The sequence below is a fragment of the Sceloporus occidentalis genome, unplaced genomic scaffold, assembly GCF_023333645.1.
Source record: "Sceloporus occidentalis isolate IW3139 unplaced genomic scaffold, rSceOcc1.0.p SCAF_7, whole genome shotgun sequence".
Lineage (NCBI taxonomy): Eukaryota > Metazoa > Chordata > Lepidosauria > Squamata > Phrynosomatidae > Sceloporus > Sceloporus occidentalis.
In genome coordinates, this window is record NW_028316987.1 from 63,607,396 (window position 1) to 63,621,752 (window position 14,357).

Sequence of the window (14,357 nt, forward strand, 5' to 3'; positions counted from 1 at the left end):
ACATGTGATTTTCCTTCTTTTCAGCCAAGCCTCTTTGTCTCATTCAGTCTCTTCTTGAACATTTCTTTCTGTTGGATAGAAGAAGGCCGTGTTAGACTCACATTCAGGTAACTCCTACACAGTATCAAAAAAGGGCAATATATTTGACATATATTTGAATAAAATTTGCATATGCTCCGTTTACAAGTAGTATGAAGTCCCGCCAACATACATAAGCAGGATGTCTGGTGAGGAGGTTTGATGGCTGCCAGACAGGTAAGGGTGCAGTGGAGTTTGTTGCCGACAAAGATGTGAGGCTTGTAGAGCCTCCACTACTCATAGAAGACTATCTTTAATATATAGGGGGATGTTGGCTTGGCTTGCAAGAAGGGGTGTAACCTTAGGACCAGAAGCACCATTGTTTACCAGTAACATGCTTCAGGCATGAATGAACTAAAAAAACTTATATTTGGGGAAATATGAAAAAGCACACATACAAAAGTAACTCACTCTAACATCCAGAATGAAATGGAAAGGTGAAAGAGATAGTAGAATTTAAGGACTAGATTAAGGGGTATAGCTACCTGTCATGAAGAAGGTTCCATGGGAAGTGGGAACGACTTAAACTGCAAAGTTTAAGAGCACCCATCTTGGGGATGCTACCAGGAGAGTTGAACAGCAACTGAAACTAAAGCCTGAGGGTGACAGTCACTGTAGAAAGCAGTGACTGTGACAAAGAGGCTAGGTTTTCCAGTCATATATATACCTTAATACTAATCCCAAGGCAGGGTGATTCCATTGGAAACAAAAAATTTAATAGCCCATCAGAGGAGCCTGAGAGGTTTTCCAAAGTGGTGGATTTGTTTTGATATCCAGGAGATGGGAAGAGTTCGTTTTTATTGATAGTTGCTTCACTGACTTTACAGTGCACTTACAAGATCTGGAGTTCCTCAAAATGGATGGATAGGATGGGTATATAGTGATACAATAGGGAATAAAAGGGAATCCAGTCTTATTTGATCTATTGGCAAGAACTTATCTTTTTGACTTTCGATTTTTGCAAGAAATGCAGAACTTTGACTGTTGGTGGATGGAGAATAACATCTGAGCTCAGTAGCTTGGTGCAGCGGTCTGAGTCTACAACTCTGGAGAACAGGGTTCCATTTCCAGCTCAGCCATGAAACGCACTGTGCAAGCCAAACGCTCTCGGCTTCAGAAGGGAATGGCAAACCTCTTTTGAACAACTCTTGCCAAGAAAACCCCATGATAGGGTCACCATGAGTTGGAAATGACTTGAAGGTCCAGAGCATACACACATACACACATATCCATCTTGTACATGTCAGCAAATACTCCATGCATCTAAAAAAGAAGCTAGCCATAGAAGAAAGCTTGTTCTTCTTTTTTTTTAAAGTTTCTTAGTCTTAACTTTGATTCAGGATTCTGTGTTGCTTTGCAGCAATGGAGCAAGTTATGGCTCCCTGGGCTCTGAGCGGTTCATTTGCTTTGATATCAATGCATTAACAAAGGCCCATCGGAGGCAAAGAGATCACCCACACTCACAGTGCATTACTTTATTCTAGAAAAGCCCATGCCCTAAGGAACCAATACATTTTGTTGCACTGGCCAACAAACATCTGTCGGTTAGCAAAAGCCATAAAAGTACTATAATCTCTTTTGTCATTTGGAGGAATGGCTTCTTTTCCTTCAAGGGATACTGAACATAAAGACAAATTGCTAATTGGCCTCATTAATGCCATGAAGGGAACATCCTCAGAGATGTGAAGCAATCCCCCCATGCTGTTTTCTGATTTCTGATCTTATTGTCAGTTGCAGAGTCCCATTCAACTTTGAGTAGAAAGGTACCAATTAAATAAAAGAGGCCTGATTTCTTCAACATCTTCATAGCAGAATGGAGAAGAATGTAATGAAAGAGAGCACATTCTCTCTGTTTCTCTGGGAAACTGGTGATTGAACCCAGGGAAACTGACTTTTGGTAATCAGATTTATCGCTTTCTCACATCATCATCACTAACTGACCACTTAAAGATCTAAAAGACCTGTATCACTTCACCCAAACTTTTGAAAAATTAGGGCAATGGACATGATTTGTATCTTTCTGGATCCTATTACATTCTGTCCCATTCCCACATATATATATGATTTATATCTGTGTCCTTAATACCACTCAGTACTGCATCTGAAGAACTAGGTTTATATCAATGAAAGTTCATGCTAAAGTAAAAAATAATTAGTCTACAAGATACTGCCACATTTTTTTCTCCTCCCTTCCTCTTTTTTATGCTGCAAGAGACTAACATGGCTACTTCTTTGGAAAGAGGTCAGGAGAGATTAATGAATGATAAATAATTTTCAACTGTTCTCACTGAAAAGCAGATTGGGAGCAATTCTTCATGGCATTTGTCAAATTTTCATGTTACCAACTGAACTAAGTATGTAAAGAGATCATGTAGCACCTTTGTGACTAACTGAAAGAAAGCAGTTGGCAGCCTAAGCTTTTGTAGACTTACACTTCCTCAGATGCATTTTGTGCACAAATCAGTGGTGCTACAAGATCTCTTTGCATACTGATTTTACAGACTAACAAGGCTATATCCTTGAATTCTACCAACTGAACTACAATTTGTGGATGGGTTGTGCACAGGGATGTACCTGCAATGCTGCCTTGCACTGTACGTTCCACCAGCTTCAATCAGGGTCTTGACCAATATTTAACAAACACCCACCTGACTGAAGCCACAACAGACACACTAGAGCAGAAGAGAGCACCTCAGTACAAAATGCTAAAGTAATAGCCTTCCCCCAATTTGGTGTCCTTCTGGTGTGTTGGACTACAGTTCCCATCATCCTCAATAGTCTGCTAGAAAGCAAGTCAAATAAATAAACTCTGAAGTTTGGGAGCCTCTTCCACCCCATTTTTTACGGTGATTGTTATGATTTTCCATGCAGCCCACTATACCCATTTAACATGTCCATACGCTGATTCTTTTATATTGCCACACAAACCATCTCTCTACTTCAAAGCTAGCCTTGGGAGTATTTCAGTACTTTATCCAGATGAACAAAATAGAAAAATTCATAAGGCAATCCTACACATATTTATCTGTGACTAGTAAACCCATTGAACTCAGTGATGTTTACTTTTAAAGAAACAAAGGAAGGATGGCATGAGCAATATTCTCTTCAGGTAGAAAATTCCACAAAAATGCCAGTTCTGGCTGTGGGTCCAGTAACTAAGATTAAGATAAAATTATTTGTAAAAGATGTTCCGTATAGGATTATTTAACAGGGCGGCATAGCCTCAAGATTTGTTCCAAAGGATAGTGTTTTTCTACTTCCACACATTCATCTGGGAAGTGTAGATCAGTTTAGCTTGCTTTTTGTTGCTGTTGTTTATGAACTACTCTGGGACACTGTAGAGACATTTCAGTTTCCCTGAGTGACTTGCACTCCATTGGGAATTTTCCCTCGGTTTCTCCACTTCGTGCAAAATCTGTCATTTACTGGCTCAAAATAGTTGGCCAGCGTGCTGCCTCCAGCAGAAACCTCACATGAGGCTCTCCATCTGCCCTTTCCCTCTGTCTGACAGCCATTTATATTCAGGCAAGCAGAATTATTTAGCTGTTATGTATAATAAAATGATTGAGAGGCTCGGAGACCCGTATTTTAGCAGGTCAGACACCGCCTCATGAGCAGGCCTACAAGTGGATTCACATGCAAATAACGAAAGGCTGAGTGCAAGAGGAAAGAGGCAGGAGTGGAATTGCTGTTGACACAGCAGAGTCCCACATGTCTGCCTGTCCAGGAGAATAAAGGAGGTGGGAAAGTTTACACAGGCAAGGCAGACTGGAGCATTATTCATACCCATCACCTGTCTCCATTGTATTGAGGCATATCACAATCAGCAACTGCTCAGGCACTCTTTTGCTGGAGGCAAATGCAAGGAGCAGAGCAATACATTTCAATTCTGCTTTGCATTTGCAACTTTTAATGACAGGCTGGCTGTTATTCCAATCATACTGCAAGCAAAAAATTCTGGCTCCTGTCCTGGATCACTTTGGTCATTCCCAAGTCTGTCTTACTATCCTTAAAGTAAAAACAAGTCCAATCCGCACTGCAGAAATAATCCAGTTTGACACTGCTTTAACTGCCCTGGCTCAGCAGGCAGGAATCCTGGGAATTGTAACTTAATGTGGCACCAAAGCTCTGACAGAGAAGGCTAAATGTCTCACAAAACTACAATTCCCTGAATTCCATAGTACTGAGCCATAGCAGTTAAAGTGGTGTCAAACTGGATTATTTCTGCAGTGTGGATGCAGCCTATGTTATTTCTAATTCCTTACTTTGAAGCTGTGGCTCAAACCACCAATCAGCCACAAATTCCAGGGTGACCAGATGTCATAACCGCAAAGGAGGACAAGGCAATGCAAAATGTAAGACATTAAAGAAAAATGTAGGATATTACAAGATGAAAGCCAAAAACACTAATATAAATGTGTGTACATGTTTCTTAAGCATTCTCAAAATGGAGGGCATTTTGAAATTCCTCCTGAACAGAAGGTTGAAATGTAGGGTGGATGTCCTGGAAAAAGAGGACATCTAGTCCAACACTATCACTGTATGAACAATACACTTCTCAGCTGTGGTCTGGAATGGGAAACTCCGGGCCTCCAGATTTTTTGGACAACAACTCTCAGCAGCCTAGCCAACATATCCAAAGGTCAAGGATTATGGGACATGTACTCCAAAACACACAGAGGGCATAAAGTTGGTTTCTCCCACCAGAAAGCTTGAAACAGGGAGGACTTTCCCCACCATGTCCACTTCCTCTTCCTGCAGTTCAGAGGGAAGAACAATTTGCAGATGGAAGAGGAAATTGAGAACTTCTGCCTTACCTGAAGTTGGCCCAGGCTTCTTTTCCAGAACTGATGCCGTCCACTACCCTGATGTTTGCCACTAGCCTGATGTTTCATATCTAGATAAGGGAGACAGTTTCACAGTTGTAATGAAAGTCAGAGAGGCTCCTTGCAGATGACAAGTTGGCCACACTCAGAAACAGTTTTATGATGATGGTGATGATGATGATGATGATGATGATGATGATGATGATGATGATGATGATTGTTCTGTCCACTTTTTAAAGCAAGCTGAACTGATCTACACTACCTAGAGGAATGTGTGGAAGTAGAAAAGCATTATCCTTTGGAATTTAGAGTTCTCTAAATTTTGCAATCCAGTTCTTGGCAGAACGACTGTAACAACATTTATACAAAAATCATACTGTAGGATGAAATGTGTGCGAGATATATCTTGAGCTAAGCATTCGGTTCTGTGTGTGTGTTACTTAAAAGTTTGGAGACCCATTCAAACACAGGAAAAATAAATTTATGAATGAACGCAAAACTGTCTTGGAGTCAAATTAGAGTGATCCATCTGTTTCAAGGGTGGGCAATTATCATCCTCATGCCCTATGGACCACAACTCACACAATCCGCCATCTTTACCTATGCTGGCTAAGGCTGTTGGGAACTGTAGACCAAAACCACCTAAAGTTGCCCATCCCTGCAGTTATCCATAGCCATATCCAAATTAAAGGAAGACACTCAGTAGAGGGCATTAATTCTTTTTCTAAGGCTCTGATACGCTTAATATGCATAGTCAACCCTAACAGGCTACATGTAGCCATGTGATGGTCCACAGATTGAGGACAGTAGCCGCAGGTGAAGAAATATGGTGACAAATGATGTCATTCCATCTGTAAGCTTAGGACTGTGGACCTCAGATCAAGCGACTTGATCACTTTAGCACACGTTCATGAAAGTCATTGGTTTGTTGTTGCATGTAATATATATCAACTGTGTATCTTCCATTCAGCTTGCTTTCTTTTGTCACTGGTCACTGGAAGGTAAACAATGGCTTACCTCTGATTTCTGAGGCATGTATCTCCAAGGAAACCCTGTTGTGGGAGAGGAAAACGGGTTAAATATGGGGGAAATGCATGCTCCTTAACATCTAGTTCAACCACTATCAAAAAGAGGATTCAACTACTTTAGTACTTTCTGCATTTTTTTCTCTTTACAAAAATGAAATCTTTGTAATGATATAAATTACTGGCCAAGCAGGAGTAACATCTGCTTTCTGTTCTGGGAAATAGGATACTTTATCAAAGAGGAACACATTGAATGACACACCCAGAGCAGTTACTGGAAGAGCCCTTTTAAAAGGATCCCAGAATGAACCTTGATCTCCAAAAACAGACACAGAGGGAGAAGAGTGTATTTCTTAGTGATTACCTAGACCATAGCCTTCTATTAAGCCTGCATGAAAAAGGCCTGCATGATCTTTCCCTTCTTTTTTAAATATGACTACCTGAAAGCATTGTGGGCTCTTTTAAATTTCTCCTTGAATAGACTGAGCTGGGTAGAAACACATTTTTCTCCCACATAGTAATTTTTATATTGATCAAATTAGCAAACCTAAAGGGGTGAGCAATGGCATGATATGATGTGCAAATACCAGGCTTTTGTCAAGATGATTCCTTGAAAACTTGTGATTGTTATGTGCCTTTAAGTCAACTCTGACCTATAGCAATCCCCTTCCTAGAGTTTTCTTTGCAAGATTGATTTAGAGGTTTGCCATTGCTTTCCTCTAAGCCTAGGAGAATATGACTTGCCCAAGGTCACCCAGTGGGTTTCCGTGACTGTGCACACTAGCAGGAAAGACACAGCTCATGGACAGCCTTTCTGTTCCGTAGGAATGTGGTTATGAATTATAACAAAAGGCTAGATCCCCAACCAATCCATTGGTCCCTTCAGCACAGTATTGGAATGCATATCATCTCTCCAGCCACACCTACAGCCTTCCCTCCTACTTCTGCAAATTTTAGTGATGCAGTGTTAGATGGGGGCTGAATAGTTGTTGGATTTTAAAGTGGGGAATTACACTCCCAGAACCATCCAGAACAATAATTTCCTAACTTTGGTCCTTTGAGTGTTTTGGATTTCAACTCCCAGAAGCCATAGCCATCATAGAAGAATACTGCACTGCGTTCTCAGAACATTCTGAGAACCCGATGGGAACGGAACACATTTGAGTATACTGCACGTATGTGTTCCCATCGGGTTCCCAATGTGTTCCACATGTGTTCCAGGGAGGGTACAGATTAGATGTGTTCCCAGCGAGCTGTAACGTGAAGAGAACGTTCCAATAGAGGTCTGTGCAGTATTCTTATCCGTTCTCAAATCCGTTCTCTCATTCCTCCGTCTCCTGATTGGCTGAAAGAATGACAGGCAGGGAGGCAGGCAGGCGAGCGACTGCAGTGAGGGAAGGTGTGTGTGTGTGTGTGTGTGTGTGTGTGTGTGAGGGGGGAAAGAAGGAGGGAGGGAAGGAAGGAAGGAAAAAGGGAGGAAAGGTGGGACAAGGGGGAGAAGACGAAAGGAGGGAAAGAGAGAGAAAGAGAGAGGGAAAGAGGGGACCAGGGCAGAGAGCAAGAAGGAGAGGGTCTGGCTGCTTCTGCGGGGGGCCTCTGGTGTCATGTCCAGCAGGGCTCCTGTGCTGTCATGCAGGAGGCATGGATGGCAGGGATGCCCAGGACCTTCTCCTTCCCTCCAGGAGGGAACCCACAAAAGCTCCTCTGTTTGGAGCACCACACAAAAGCAAGCAAACAACTCCCAGAATTCCACAGCAATGAGCCAGACCCTTTCCCCCTTGCTCTCTGCCCTGGTCCCCTCTTTCCCTTTCTCTTTCTCTCTCTTTCCCTCCTTTCCTCTTCTCTCCCTTGTCCCAACTTTCCTCCCTTTTTCCTTCCTTCCCTCCCTCCTTCTTCCCCCCCTCACACACACACACACACACACACACACACACACACACACACACCTTCCCTCACTGCAGTCGCTTGCCTGCCTGCCTCCCTGCCTGTCATTCTTTCAGCCAATCAGGAGACGGAGGAATGAGAGAACAGATAGAAAATGTTCTGGGAACGGTTTCAAGAAAAAGGAAGCGCTGTGCGGTAAAATGCGTTCCAATAACGTTCTCATCACGTTCCAGTTTACTCAATGCGGTAATATCCATTCCAGGAATGTTCCCATCACGTTATGATGCAGAACGTTCTGAGAACGATATGCGATAATCTCCTTAGACAGCAGTCAAGAATTCTGAAGAGTGACTTAGGGAACTGGATATGTTTAGCCTGGGGAAGATATGGTGAAGAGGTGATATGATAGCCCTGTTTAAATATTTGAAGGGGTATCATATTGAGGATGGAGCAATATGTTTTCTATTGCTCCAGAGACTAGGAGAGGGAGCCATGGATTTAAGCTACAGGAAAAGAGATTCCACCTCAACATTAGGAAGAACTTCCTGATAGTAAGAGCTGTTCGAGAGTGGAATATGCTGCCTTGGAGTGTGGTAGAATCTCCATCTTTGAAGGTTTTTAAACAGAGGCTGGATGGCCATCTGTCTGGGGTGCTTTGATTGTGTGTTCCTGCAGGCAGGGGCTTGGACTAGATGGCCCTTATGGTCTCTTCCAACTCTATTATTCTATTATTCTACCTACATTGGTCTCAGTGGTCTAGAGATTCTCTCTATTGGACATGAGTTCATAGAGTGGTCTAGCAGAAGGCATTAACTTGCCCTGCCCCATTCCTCTTCCTTGCTAGAAAATCCTAACTGGCAAAGGACAGCCAGAGACAGAGCAAAGCTGAATCCACTACAGACGCTAACTAAAATATTAATGGAATTATCAAAGGTGCTAATCCTATTCCCACCATAGGTTTAGGGCTTTGGGCAGTTCCTTTAAAGTTCAGATTTTAAACCCAGAGTAGATTCATCACCACCCTGACATCAAACCCACCATCCTCCACTGCTGCCCTGTTCATTCAAGGTTTTTGTTTTTGCAAGAAAGTAAATAACTTACAGCTAGTACTAAATTTAAACACACACACAAAACCATGCAGGTAGGTACAAATGAAGCAAAAGACAAGACAAGACTGGGCAAACATGCTGTAAGGAGATTAGCTTCTCTGTACCACTGATATTAACTGAGTGATATAAACTGCACCTGATTGTGGCCACAGGTTAAGCTGGCCAGGCTGTCAAGGATGTTTAAGATCAACCAGATACAGAACATTAGGATTTGCCTAGCAAACCTTTCTGCCCCCTCCATGACAGAGCTCTTCCCTTTGACCCCTGTGACAATCTTTAAGCAGAGGAGACATCCCAATCTGTTCCCTTCCAACACAATGGGCTCATAGCCAGACTTCCCTTGTGCTCTATTCCCTTCCCTTTGTCTTGAATAAAGGAAACCCACCAGACAGCCGCCTTTGAATTTTGTTGCTTGTCCTTCTACTACAAAGTTGATTGAAAGAGGACAACTTCCAGCTTGAAGAGGAAAATATCTCCCTATTAAAAGAAGCAAGGGGTGCTCCCAGATTTTGGGGGAGGAGGACACTCATAATTTGAACAGTTAAAAAGTACAAAGTCTGCATGTGCCTGGGACTTAAGCATGGTTAACTTTGGAAAAATTGGATATTTAATCATTCTCTACAGTTATCTTATTGGCTAAGCACAAGACTGTTTGGAGATCTTTCTCTCTCCTGGTGTAGAAGAATTATATTCTGAATTAAACTTTCCTCATTAGCAACACCAGTGTGTTTTAATATCTGCAGCATCCTCTCAGGTCTCATTTGTTGAATGCAATTAAATGCTGTAAAATAAGCTACAATCTGTAAAAGCTCATGCTATATTAAATCTGTTGGTTTTTGTGGTACCACAGGACTCCTTGTTGTCTTTTGCTGCAACAGACTAACATAGCTAGCTTGTAAATGAAACTCCAGGGCAGCTGCACAACCACAACTCATTGTGTGTATGTGCTTACTTCCCACTGCCCCCATTTCACCTAATGACAAGTTCTGGGGAATTTAAAAACTTGCACAATTTTTGGGGAGCAAATGTTGGCCTATAAATGCATAGCACAAAACAAATTTTGGAACAATTATCTGGGAGCAACTTTTAGTAGTTCTTTGGGTTCACATCACATATACTGTAATACTATAGTACAGTAGTTCTCAACTTTCCTAATGTCACGACCCTTTATTATAGTTCCTCATGTTGTGGTGTCCCCCAGCCATAAAATTATTTTCATTGCTATATGCAAATATGAGTTTTCCTATGGTCTTAGGCAACCCCTATGAAAAGGTTGTTCCACCCCCCAAAAGGAGTCCCGAGCCACAGGTTGGGAACCACTGCTATAGTAGAAGCAGGTAAACTGAGAGTGTGGGGCCCTTAGTTTGACCTCCATGCTCTCTAGGGACTACAATGGGTCCATTCCAATTTAGAACAGAAATAATGATTTCAAGTTTCAACACACAATGGCGAGCATCCTGGTAGTTTCATACACAAGTGTAAGTCCACTTTTTACATGCATATATATATTTTAAAAGTAGATATTTCATTCTTCCCCCCACTCTGACCACCCCTTAACTCACCAGGTCACAACAATAGTTCACCACCACCACCACAGCAACTCCATTGCTGGTGAAGTGCGGAAAGAATTGGAGAAGCATCTGGCTATATTTCAAGAGCCAGATGCAAATCACTGACATCATTTGCTGAGACCCCCAAAGGACCTGAGCGGATCTCAGTGTAAGATGTCCTCAGTCTGTGACTGGTTATGGGAATATAGCCAGGTATTTCTCCCATTACCTTTGCTCTTCACTAGCCAGGGAATAGAAGTTGCAGTTGCTACAGTAGTCATTCACTGCATGGGGAAGCAAGGATTGTTTTTAAAAGGAATTCTGCCTCAACCACCCCATATCCGAGAGCCTTTTTTTTTTTTTTTTTTTCATTTTTGAGGGGTGGAAATTGCTATAATTTTCCCCTCAAGACTATAAAAATGGCCTTGGGGAGGCCACATGTGGCCAACAGGTTGCACAACTCCCAACCTTGTCCTATATAAAAAGAATAACACAAACATGCTCAAAGGCAAAGACTGTTCCTTTCTGGTATGATAGATGTCAATGCAGACAAGGCCACAATTGGACCGGCTGGTGTTTTGAAACCTCTACCCCAGTGAGTTTGCATCACCATCATTATGGATTGCTGTTTTAAAATGCTTAAGCTGCTTCTGCAGCCTCTGACAAAGATTAGTGTTGACTTGGTCGCTCCCACGTTGTCATTCAGTTTCAGTTGCAAGGCAGGGATGAGTCTTCCAGGCTACATTTCAAATCTGCCATAATACTAGAAGCAGCCAGACACATCCGATAAACAATTAGATGGTGTAGACTGCCCTCCCCATGAAATCCAATTCCTCCAGCTCACAGAGAAAGTGGCCTGGTTTCATTCCTTTGCTGCTGCAAGCTGGATCCTGGGATTTAATATCTGCCTTGTGTCAAATCAGGCTGCTCAAACAGCTCTTACAGTTATATAAATGGAAATAATCAGCTGAGGTTCCAAGGCAATGCCTCTTTTTACAAAGTGTTCAAGGTCCATCGACTCATTTGTGGCTCCGTGTGCTGACTGAACCCACGTAACAGCTTTTATTGCTTCCTTGTTCTTCTTTGCATATCAGCTAAGGAAAAACTTGTATTTTAAAAGAATGACAGTCCAAGCAAGGGAGGAAGAATGAACTCTCTGCAGGCCTTCTGACTATTGGTACATTGTCCTTCTTGCTGACTGCTGTACCTTGTCTAAGTCACAAAAGGATCAAAGGCTTCACTTCTTGGAAAGGAGGAGAAATTCTAATGCAAGCCTCTCCTGCTGGTAGTAGAAAAGCAGAGAATGCAGAAGAGTTCCTTCCTTCTGCCTGGGCAAGAATGGTAGGAAGGAGATCCCCATGCCAGCTAATGTGTCCTTCCATCAGCTTGAGCAGCATCCATCACGACAAATAATGTGATGTGTGCTGCACACAGAACAATTCTCTCAAACAAATTGCAGGCAGTGCTTCAAACCATTCTGGGGGGTTTGGACCACAGCTCACAGAATCCTCTAACCAGCTATTGGGAAAAGTAACATTTCCAAGTTCTCATTCAAGGGGCAGTATTACTTTAGTTTGATATTCTTTTTTCTTTTTCTTTCTTTTTTTTCTGGGGGGGGGGGGAGAGAAAAGATCACTAAAGACATATGATAGTGGGATTTGGGGAGGAATTTATATACAAGTATAGCCAGCACAGTGTAATGGTTTGAGCATTAGACTACGACTCTGGAGACCAGAGCTTGATTCCCTGCTTGGGGATGAAAACCTACTGGATAGCCTTGGACAAGTCACAGCCTCAGAGGAAGGCAATGGCCACCACATAACTGGTTTACAGTTACTCTTTGGGTGCTTCCAGATAGAAGATTCCTGCTGTTCATAGTTTAAAAGCATTGTGCAACTATGCCATCTTTTCTTCCCCCTCAATAGATTTTTCTCTGATTTTTCTACAAAGGATGGAGACATACTGGATTGCAAAGGAAGTATCTTATTGTGTTACAAATGGATGTTAAATTTCCTGGACTTTGAGAATTTCCCATAGCCATATGGCCAGAGAAGGCGGTGCCAGCCTGCAAGAAATACCCCTCCATGACATCTGAACTGAGAACAAAAACAGCAAAATGCAGGCCTATGACTTACATCTTCAAATTTTCCCCTTCTGTACGGCTTTTAACTGGGAGTTGTTGCCTAAAAAAGGAACGTTTCTAAATTCTGTGAAAAGTTACTGCTCCCAGTCAGTGACATCAAGCTTGGGCTTCTTTTAGTTGATTGATTACAGAACTGGCAACACATCCAGAACTTTAGAAGTGAGGACAAACTGATTTTACTGTAGATTGTATTCCAAGAGGGAACATTTCCAAGACAAATTATTATGTCATCATCAGGGGAGGCGTGGTGGTTGCTACAAAGGAAACCCAACCTTAACTTGTAAAAAACAAATGAGAATGTTTCCTCTTAAAAGGAAGAGACAGAAAGAGAGAGAAAAAATAGGTGTTGAATGGTGTAGGACAAAAATAACAAAGTCTTATCCCAGCTCCTGCTTTGACACACAGACAGAGCACAAACAAGTGAGATTTTTATATTGGCTTCATATTTACTTGCCTGTTACAAAGTTGTCTTTAAAACTTGGAGGTATCTACTTCAGAAGTCTAAAGATTGCAGCTGATAATAATCACAGAAGGGTTGACACTCAATAGGAGCTGAATAGGAATAGAAAACAATTTTATTCTCAGTCAAAGCATCCATTTTGTACTTTCTGAGGCTTTGTGAGACAAAATGCACCCTGTCTTCAAAATCAGCCCATTCACAAGGTTTCTTGTGCATTTTGAAGAAACAAAATATGCCCTAAACTGTGGGAACATTTTTAAAATGCAGGAAGCTAAAAATGCATACATTTAACATAAAACAAGGTTTGAAAAGTGGAAAAACATATACAAAACATAAATATTTCATCCAAAAATTTGTTGTTTGTTATACACCTTCATACGTGTGTGTGTGTGTGTGTGTGTGTGTGTGTGTGTGTGTGTGTGAACTTATGGTGACTATAAGGAAACCAAGCATGGGGTTTTCTTGGCAAGATATGTTCAGAGGTTTGCTACTGCCTTCCCCTGAGGCTAAGAGAGAACTTACCCAAGGTCACCCAGTGGGTTTCCATGACTGAACAGGGAAATGAACCCAAGCTTCACAAAGTCCTAGTCCAACACTAAAACCACTGTACCATGCTGCCACACTGAAAATGTATGACCTTTTTAAAGCAACAGTGCTCACCATTTATTTATTTATTTACTTAAGGCTTTATTGCACGAGGCCCTCTACCACTACCTTTGTTTCCTGTAAAAATGGGATACAACAGAAATTGCAATCTTACCTTACACACTTTCAGACCCATTCTGGGATAAGAGCACTTGTTGGCACCAAAACCTTATTGTGCATACAGGGGTGCATCAGCTCTCTGGCCAAGCTGAGAGCCAGTGTAGCCCCACGAGAGGAGAAAGGGGAGGCTAGGAAAGAAGATAGCAGGCTGCAGGGTTGCCACCCTGTCAGGTTGGAGAGAGAGGTTGCCCTTGGCTTGCCTTTAGTGGCACTGCCCCATTGAGTGGTGGGTTCGGGCTTTGGGGAAAGGAAAATGTCTGGGTCATGCAGGAGTGGTGAGAAAAGCTTTCATGGTGGCATGTGAGGGGAGAGCAAAAAGGGGAAAGCATCTTCACATCACCCTCTTTGCTCTGGTACCAGAGGAGGGAGACAAAGGAGACGTGTGTGTATGCGTGTGCGTGCGTGCGTGCGTGCGTGAGAGAGAGAGAGAGAGGAGTTTATCACATGGGGGAGATCACTTGCAAAAACGGGATTTAAAAGTTGGAAAAAACCTGCAAAAGCGGGTTGATTTGCACAC

At 42.3% G+C, this 14,357-nt stretch overlaps 1 protein-coding gene across 1 annotated transcript in view; it reads right to left on the bottom strand.

Annotated features, from left to right (window-relative positions):
* The window catches only part of ARL4A (ARF like GTPase 4A), a 58,672-nt gene continuing 44,315 nt past the window's right edge, over positions 1–14,357 (bottom strand). Inside the window, exons 2-5 of the transcript XR_016281945.1 lie at positions 13,070–13,167; positions 5,922–5,956; positions 4,896–4,975; positions 1–68 (exon numbers count right to left, since the gene is read on the bottom strand). The gene's annotated coding sequence lies outside the window, so the exon portion shown is untranslated. The remainder of the gene's footprint in view (positions 69–4,895; positions 4,976–5,921; positions 5,957–13,069; positions 13,168–14,357) is intronic.